The following is a 10,220-nucleotide window of genomic DNA, read 5'->3' as shown; positions in this document are numbered from 1 at the left end:
GTGTTAGTAGAAGTTTGAGTGTCGATTCACGCTTTTCAGCCTCGTGCTTGTCAATTCGTTTCTGTTTTTCAGGTTGTGTTTGTTGGTTCGTTTTAGTTTTTCAGTGCGTTCTTTTTGGTCCGCTTCTGATTTTCACTGCGTGCTTGTCAGGTTGTTTCTGATTTTCAGGTCGTGCTTGTCAGGTCCTTTCTGATTTTCAGTGCGTTCTGTCAGTTCGTTCTGAATGGCCGTTTGTATACTAGCCATGTGGCATTCTCGTCGGAGAGATTGTGCTATTGTTGGGCCTGGAATTACTGCTTTGACCCAAGTCCAGTCCAGGAACAGGGGGAGGAGGAGTTCTTGGACCAAGAATTGGTTGCTTAATCATGACCGAATCTCTCATATGCCTTTGTTGTGGGAGCTTCAGGAGAATAATCCTGATGATTTCAGGAATTATCTCCGGATGATGGACCCCTGCTTTAACCGTCTATTGGTTTTGCTGTCCCCCTATATTACTAAGCAGGACACATGCATGTGGCAAGCCATCACTTCTGAACAAAGGCTCGTCGCTACCTTGCGGTACTTGGTGACAGGGAGAAGTCTCCAGGACCTTAAGTTCATGACTGGGATCTCCCCCCAGGCTCTGGGAATCATTATTCCAGAGACCTATTCTGCCATCATACAAGTCCTGCAGAAAGACTATATTTGGGTAAGACATCACATTCTATGTATTTAATGTTCGCTAATATATTGTATTAATTTCTTCATTCCATAATTACCATTATTGTAATATGCTGTGAATGTCCTCTTTGTCCTCATACATGCTGTAAGCTTTTAACGCTCCTTTTTTGTCCTTCATGCATATTTGCCTTCACTAACCTCCCCAGCATGCTATCTTGGACCCATACACACCTAGCCTACTAACTTAACAATGTATTTTGTCAGCTACATTTTAGTGCTTACCCTAAACACCCCCTAAAATGTGTACAAATGTTATTGTTGTCCTCAAATTCAGGCAGAGTGCAAGAGGCTATTTTTTGGGGGCCCAAACTCATCTTGAACCCTCCCTCCCCCCAACCGCTAAGTCAACCGATACCAATACTCTGCTGACTTTGCCAAACCCATACACACTATACCTCTTTTGTGGTCATATTTATGGATGAATTCACCAAAGCATGTAGTGCAAGGGCCTGCCTGAATACTTTAAAATGGTACTGTTGAAAGTTTTGGTCTCCTATTATCTTGATAAATAATTTCAAAATGTAAAAATGTGCTTCAATTTGGACAGTGTGAAACCATATTATTGGATTATGACACTTCTTACCTTTCCAGTGGGCTGCCAATAGTGTAAGGAGGGGCTGGCCAAAGTAACAGACATTATTTATGCATTCAGCTCTCAATGAAGTGGAGAAGGTTACCTGTCCAAAACATCTACCCCCCCACCATAACATTTTTCCAATGGGCCACCAGAGGGGGTGAGGAATCTGATATGTTGACCTTATACTTTTGTCTTTAAATACTTATTTCAATAAATGTTATACTTATGTTGGCCAAGAATGTTTGTGTCTAATCTGCTTGCAATGTTATGTGCAAAAGTACTATTTTTTTTCTTGTTTGACTCCACAGTTTACTTCAAACACACAGGAATGGCAGACTGTGGCTTCCCAATTTCACCACCAGTGGGATTTTCCCAATTGTGGTGGGGCTGTTGGTGGGAAGCATGTGAGGATTGTGCCACCACCCAACTCGGGCTCTTATTACTTCAACTATAAGGGCTTTTGTAGTATTGTTATGTTAGCTGTGGTGTCGGACAATTATGAATTTTTATACCTGGACATTGGCAAGAATAGCCAGAAACTCTGACGAAGGAGTAATAACCCAGACAGAGTTCTACCAGCGGCTACACATTGCAGTTGCCACCTCCTGAGGAGAATGTGGAGGGCCTCAACTTTTTTTTGTAGCCGATGAGGCCTTTGCTCTGGGGAAACATCTCATGAGGCCGTTCCCCAGGAGGAACATGACCCCAGAGCAGAGGATTTTCAATTACCGGCAGTCTCGTGCCAGAAGAGTGGTGGAGAATGCTTTTGGCATCATGGCAAGTCGTTTCCGGATTTTCCTGACAGCGATGAACCTAGCAGAATATAAACTCAACCATGTGATGTTGTGCTGCTGCATTCTTCACAACTATTTAAGGAGGAATGCAGCCAGCTATCTGGCCTCAGTTTCGACTGAGGCCAACTTTGCAGTAGAAACAACAGTGCTGACGGCTCTGGAAAGTGGCCGTGCTGGCTTACCCGCCCAAAGTGCCCGAGAAGTCCGTCAAAAATATCTGGAGTACTTTGTGGGCAGAGGGGCAGTTGCTTTACAGCAAAATGTGGCGGATGTCCAATAAAACTTTTTTGAAAACTAAACTTATATTTTATTTGAGATACTGTTTCTGTTTCTTATCTGTCTCCTAGGTTCTCAAATGGCCTTTTTAATTTTGGCCATTTTCTTCAATAGAGCAAACATAACTTATATGCTACATGAGGTGAAAATCTCTTCTTCAGCTAACTATTATGTTGTGCTGTGGGTCTGCTACCCACACACAATGTTATTGTTGTTAATGTATGTAATGCATTAATGATGAAAATATTCATCCTTTTCAACTCCTTGAATTAATTGCTTGAAGTGCCTAAAATTGCCTGATTTTGGCACATTTTACAGCACATTGTCACTGTAACTACACCAAATTAACAAATACGCTGGTATTGAGCATTGAAATAAGAAGCCACACATTGTTGAGTATAAAACATTTTACTCCAAGTACATTCACATGTGCGTTATAAACGGTTTTTGAACAAACCAACATCTTGGTGTATAACATGTATGTTTGACAGTATTTAGCCTTTTTTGGGGCTAAACGGGCATGGACATGCTTTGGGGGTGCAACCCCTTCCTCTCACCTACTTTAGTTTGGAGGAAGGGGTTGCACCCACAAAACGCGTACATTGATATCCCATGATAGGATATAGCACATGTTGACACATTATGTGCATCTTAAAAATTTGACTTTGTGATTTATTTAAAACTGTACAAACACGTACAACATAACGACAACTATACATTTTTTTTTTTTAGATTTTCCCTAAAATATCTATGATGTTGCTAAGTCTGTTTTGAACATCATGGATGTTTTGTTTCATTTGTTCCAAATCACGATTGCAAACCATGATCTCACTGATCAGGATTTGTGCACTTGCACTGCTGAAGTGATTTTCTTCTTCCACAACATCCACATCACCTAAAAATAAAAAAGCACACCATGTATTAAAAATATGCAGGCATCCATCTATTACCTGAGGCTGTGGTCTCAGATACTGACCTGTGGTTGACACCATTTCTACAACTTCACCCAGTACTTCCTGCACATCAGCATCAAAATCTTGAGGGTGTGTGGTGAGTTGCCTTTCTTCAGTATGTGCGGGGTTACTGGTGTCCCCAGACACCTCAGATGTCCCTCTTCTTTTCTCCCCTATGTGAATACAAAAAAAATATACTTAGGCCTCATGTACACTGCTGCTGATAAACGGACCTTCAGATGATAAACGTGCCTCTGAACGTCTGTTTACCGGCAGCAGTGTACATGAGGCCTTACTGGAGTTAAGGCCCCTTGTAAACGGGATGCTGCTAAACGCACATTCAGAGGCAGTTGGATGCTTTTTTGCCCCTGAACTCATTCAATGTTATCCTATGGGACCATGTACACAGTCTCGTTTATTGACGTTTTTAGGCAGTTGCGTTTAACAGCGTTTCTTTGAAAGCAATAAAATAGGTTCAGACGCCGACGTTTCAGACGCCAAACGCGTCTAAACGTGGTAACCCGCATTTTGCCGCGTTTCGTTTTTAGGCATTTTTTTTTTTTTTTTAGAAAACGCTTCTAAACGCAAACGCGCCAAAACGCCGCTAAACGCAGCATGTAAATGCGTCAATACGGACATTTTAAACATGGGTTACTATCTGTCAAGTTAAATCGTTCAGGAGAGGTTGTAAAAACGTCCCATGTACATAAAGCCTAACTTTTAAAAGTTACTTAACTCTTAGTCCAGTTCCACTTGGTCTAAGTTCCAGCAAGCTCAAAGATGAGCAGGCTCACAATGAGTTCTACAGAAAGTTATATAGGCCTCAAGCACCTGTGACCAATTATCCACTCCCCTTAATTGGTAGGCTGAAGGAAGCAAAGAAAAAAAAAACGGAAAATTGTATACTCACCTTTCCGTAAATATCCTTTCCTGACGCATCCCATGGCAGCACACACATTGGGTTGTGACTCCGCCTCCACAACCTGATAGGACTGGTTATCTATAAGATTTGAAGAGGAGTCCACCGTTGCATTCTCAGTAACTATCACCTTAGAAGGGTGGGATTCTGTGTGCTGCCATGGGATGCGTCAGAAAAGGAAAATTACGCAAAGGTGAGTATACAATTTTCCGTTTTCCTGACGCATCATGGCAGCACACACATTGGGAAATAACTCGCTACATGGGAGATTTTATTTACTCAAGTACAGGGTATGGAAGAATTGGTTTGAATGATTGATCTCCCGAACTCAACCGTAGTTAATTGAGCCGGGTCTATTCTGTAGTGTGACATGAAATGGTTTCTGGAAGACCAAGTTGCTGCCTTGCAAATGGTTTCTGAGGACACTCTACAGTACACTGCCCAGGAGGTCGCTACCGCTCTAGTCGAGTGGGCCTTCAATCCATCCGGTATTGGGAGTAGCCAAATTAGGTATGCTCTTTTGATGGTTTTAATTAGCCAAGAAGCTATTGTTCTTGAGGAGGCTGCCTGACTTTTTTTGCGCATTGCGGTATAACTAGAAGGTTTTCAGTCTTCCTGAACGGTCTGGTAGCTTCTAAGTAGGTGGAAATAACAGATTTAATGTCCAACGGATGTGGTTCCCCTTCACTAATAAGAAAAACTGGAAGATTGATTTCCAAGTTGAAATGGAAGGTAGATGCTACCTTAGGTATAAACTGATCTGAGGGTCTGAGGACGACTCTATCCGGGTAAAAAAACAGATGTGGCTCTTTAATTAGTAGAGCTTGTAACTCTGAAACTCTTTTGGCAGACGTTATTGCGACCAGAAATTATCATTTAAAAGTTAGATCCCATAAGGATACTGATTCTAGAGGGAAGAAAGGTTCTCTTGACAGACCCTCTAGAACAATCGATAGGCCCCAAGTCAGAAAAGTTGGCTTTCTTGGTGGCCTTATTTTCAGGCATGCTTTCTGGAATTGAATTATGAGCGGGTTCAGGGCCCATCTGATTCCCGTCATTGCGGACAGGGCAGAGACTTGGACTTTGAGAGTGCTTGAACCTAGTCCCCTCTCCAGACCTAGTTGCAGGAACTCTAGGACTTGAGAGACTGAAGAGAAGAGTGGATCTCAAGACTGTTGCTGCGCAAATGCGGTGAATCTCTCCCAGATTCTGTTATATGTGCTGTTCGCTGTCCCTTTCCTGGCCTGTTGTAGTGTGGTCACTACTCTAAGTGAACACCCTTGATCTAGTAACCTCTCCCTTTCAACTACTAGGCTGTTAGGTGTAACCGTTCTGGTGATGGGTAGGAATGGGCCTTGCAAGAGCAAATCTAGGGTCACTGGGAGTGGAAGCGGCTCTTCTGTGTTTAGCTGTAAGATGGTCGCGAACCATGGCCTCCTCGGCCAGAACGGCAACACTGCTATGACTGTGGATGTCAATCTCCTCAACCTGGCCAGAAATCTGGCTATTAGGGGAATCGGAGGGAAAATAAATCCTAGGTGGAATTTCCATGTGTGGTAAAGACAGTCGATCCCTACTGCCGTTGGATAGGCGGCTCTCGCTAGGAATCAGGAACATTCGCTGTTCTCTGGAGTTGCCGCCAGGTCCATATCAGGAATCCCCCATCTGCGAGTAAGAAGAGCAAAAGCTTGAAGATTGAGGGACCACTCGTTCGATATGAATATTCAGCTCAGATCGTCCGCGAGTTGGTTCTGTACTGCCGGGACATATATTGCTTTCAAATCCGCCAGGTGAACTTGAGCCCATTCGAGTATAGGGTGAACTTCTTCCATAAGCGTGTTGCTACGGGTACCTCCTTGTCTGTGAACATAATTCACAGCCACTGTGTTGTCCATGCGTAAGAGAATGTTCTTCCCTGTGAGGAGTGGCCCGAATGTTAAGAGAGCTTGCCAGGCGGCCCTGAGCTCCAGAATGTTTGAGACTATACCCTGTGGGTGATAGGACCAATGGCCCTGTGCCCCTTGTTGATAATGTGCTCCCCAACCTTGGAGGCTGGCATCTGTCGTGATTATCTCTGGTAGTGGCGGTACTAGGGGACAACAGCGTGTTAGGTTGCTGATTCGAGTCCACCACCATGCAGATTTCTTTACTGCCTGGTTGATCACGATCTGTTGGTTCACTGACGACCCGTCCTGTCTTAGGAACGAATTTTGGAAGATTCTTGAATTCCACTGGGACCACTGGACCATCAAAAAGGTGGAAGACATTGAGCCCAGGATGCTTAGACACATTCTGGCAGACAAGTACTCTGCCGCCAAGAGCTTCTTTATTTTGTGAACCAGCGGTTCCATTTTCACTTGGGGAAGTCCAACTGTGTTGGAACTGGTGTCCAGTTCGGCACCTAAGAAAATTATTTTTTGTGCTGGAACCAGGTTGCTCTTTTGCAAGTTTATTATCCACCCAAACCGTTGAAGTGTGGAGATTAGTATTGTTCGATGTTGAAGCAGAGTTTGTTGGCTGTTGGCCAGGAGGAGTATGTCGTCGAGATAGTGTAGGACTCTCAGTCCCTTCTCCCTCAGATGTGCTATTACCGGTAGTAAGACCTTTCTAAAAGTCCTGGGGGCCTTTGATATCCCGAATGGGAAGCTCCGAAACTGAAAGTGCTGGTGACCTATTGCAAAGCGTAGGTACTTTTGGAAGGTTTGTTGCACGGGAATATACAAATAAGCGTCGGACAAATCGACCGAGAGCATCCAATCTTTTGTCCCTACTGCTAGTAATACAGACTGAAGGCTTTCCATCTTGAAGGATTCGACTAGAATCATTTCAATGAGGTTTTTTAAATCTAGTACTGGCCTCAAGTCTCCTGTCTTCTTTGTTACTAGAAAAAGAGAAGAATAAAATCCTGTGCCTTTCTGTTCCCGTGGGACCTCTACAATTGCCTGCTTCTGTAGTAAAACCTGGATATACTTGGTTAGAAGTTTTCCTTTGGAAGGGAAGATGGTAGTCTGGTAACTCTGTAGTACTCTTTGGGAGGTTTGTGTTTGAATGTCCATCTGTGACCCTCTTGGATCGTCCAGGGGTCTCTTATATGGTCTATCCATACATGAGCAAATAGCCTTAACCTCGCTCCTACTATTGCGGGTTCGGCGTGCGTGCCATCAAAATTACTTTTGTTGATCTCCTGAATTGGGGGCTTTGGGTTTCTGCACCCTCACAAAAGACAGTTGTGTTTTTTGCCAACCTTGTTTAAATTGCTTCCCTGGCCTATAAGACCTTGCTTCTCGGTATCTTTCGGGCAGATGACGCCTGAAAGGTGGGTTTTTCTGTTGCTTGGGTCTTCTGTCAGAAGGGAAGAGACCCGATTTACCTCCTGTAATTTTCGAGATTGCAGAATCTAGCTTAGGCCTGACCACCACCAGCCACCACCTACACCAGCTGGATTTGGAAGTCGCATCTGCGACCCAGGGCTTTAGCCACAGCGCTCTCCTGGACGTTACCGATGCCAACATTGCTCTTGCTGAAGATCTTATGATATCCACCGATGTTTCTGCCACGAAGTCTCCCGCTAGGCTGAGTTCCTGTAAAGCAGATGTGATTTTTTTCTTGGTCTGCTGCTTCTAGTAATAATTTTTCAATGTTAGATGTCCAGCTGGTGACAGCTCTGCCAACTGCTGCCAGAGTGACTGCTGGCCTGCAGGCCCCTCCTGCCGCTGAATAGGCTTTTTTAAGATCGAGGTCTATTATGTCTCTGAAGGTCACAGCATCCTCAATTGGCAGAGTCACATGTCGCGCCAGGCGCATTAATGAGGAATCCACCACAGCGGCTGAGATGAGAGGGTTTACCGTTGGTTCCCTTAGTGGGTAAAGTTTGGCTAGCCTATTGTTCAGACTGGATTTTTTATCTGGCTTTTGCCACTTGTCCTTTATTAGTTCTTCGAGTTCTTCAATAAATGGGAAAGTTTTGGGATCTTTTTTTAGGTTAGGAAAGTATTTCCTTAGCTTACGTGGGCCATCCTTCTCTTCTTCCCAACTGATCGCCTCTTTTACTGATCTCGCAAAAGGATCTATTAGTGCAAAATCAAAAGAGGTGGGTATTAGGACTTCATCATCCTCTGGGGAGTCCTCTTGGTCTTGAGGCGCATAAGACGTTGAAGCCGAAGTAGATTGTCTAATTGATTCGGATGCTGATACCTGCAGGATATATTCCTTTACTGATTCTCTTATTATGTTGGACGCTTCCCTTGCATCAGATTCTTTATCACGGGTTGCCTCATCCAAGCATGTTTGGCACACCAGTTTACTAGGCAGGGCTTGCGTCCCGCAGACCCAGCAAGTATTAGCCGCAGGACGGGTACAGTGTTCATCTCGAGGCTGGTGGGATGATGTTGAATCTCTATGATAGGAGGTTCTTGAACGGTTTCTCCGGGAATGAGAGTGTCTTGAAGGTGAACGCTCTTTTCGTTTAGAATGCGATGACCTTGATGACCTGCCGGAACTACCAGTACAAGATGGTATTAGTGGCAAGGCTCTCTTTTCTCCTCTTCATAACTTACCCATCATACGGCCCCTTACCTTGTAGTCCATGGATGGTCTGCTGAAGCAGCGGCCTCCATAGGAGAGAGTAGAGTGTGTCTGTGAAAGAGGAAACATTTTTTTTTTTTTTTTTTAAATAAATGGTGCAGAGGATAGGCAGTCAGTGCTGGAAGAGGGAGAGAGAGAGCATAAGGCTTACCAGTAACAGAGGGCAGAACTGGGACAGCAAGGAGAGGAGAGCAGGAGAGCAGGACCAGGGTGGAGGGTGGTCTTTTACCTTCAAAATGACAGGCTGAAGTCAAAACGCCATTTTTAAATGTACCGCCGTCGCGGCGGCGCTGACGTCACGGCCGCGCATGCGCCTTAGTGATCCACGGCGTACGGGCCCCAACTTGGAGACTGGCGAAAGAGGACGCTGCCTGTGTCACTTCCTGTGGCGCCATGAGTTCGAGCTGGCCGCCATGATGGTAAGGGCAAGGCGAGAAACTACAGTGCCCAGCAGTCCCAGAGCGGAAAAGGATAGAAATAACGACTATAAGCAAAACAGGGGAAACTTACCAGGTGACATGAGACAGAAACTATAGAAGGTAAGAGGTGGAGACTGCTGCACATAGTTTTAAACCTATTTAAGGCTTGTACAATGTGAATAATTAAACATACCCCTGAGACCATAAGAGTGGGGTTCCCTGCATAAAGCTTGTTTAGAGACTGTACAGCAGTGCAGCCTTTCATAGGGGGCACCTGGGCGCCGCCCCCCCCCCCCCTCCAGGCAGTCAAAAAAAAATGTAAAAAAAAAAAAAACTTTTTAAAGCTGGCCCTTTAAAAAAAAAAAAAAAGGTCCTTAAGTGCACTGTGTTCGTCGGACGCCGGACAGTGTGACGCCAGACACAGTGCCTTTATGGGAAGCGCCATGTCTATGCAATCACGAGATTGCAGACGTGGCGCTGCACTTGAGGGCGTTTAGCCCGCCTTGCGGCGCTTTGTGAAGCGCCGAGTAGCTTCTGCCCGGCCCTAGTATCTATTACTATGGCCAGGCGGTTTGATTGACATCTGAGTATGATGTCACTTCCTGTTTCTCTATCTCTCTCTCTCTCGAGGAAACAGGAAGTATGAGAACAACGGAGCTCTGCACAGAAGACACCGCTGAAGAGGACAACACATAGCAAGGTAAGTAACGGGGGAGGGGGGTTTGGTGGTGACACACACTGCTGCAATTTGGGGACACACACACTGCTGCAATTTGGGGGCACACACACTGCTGCAATTTGGGGGCACACACTGCTGCAATTTGGGGACACACACTGCTGCAATTTGGGGACACATACTGCTGCAATTTGGGGACACATACTGCTGCAATTTGGGGACACATACTGCTGCAATTTGGTGACACATACTGCTGCAATTTGGTGACACTGCTGCAATTTGGGGACACATACTGCTGAAAT

Source organism: Aquarana catesbeiana, linkage group LG10 (genome assembly GCF_042186555.1).
Source record: "Aquarana catesbeiana isolate 2022-GZ linkage group LG10, ASM4218655v1, whole genome shotgun sequence".
Lineage (NCBI taxonomy): Eukaryota > Metazoa > Chordata > Amphibia > Anura > Ranidae > Aquarana > Aquarana catesbeiana.
Note: the sequence above shows the minus strand (reverse complement) of the source record.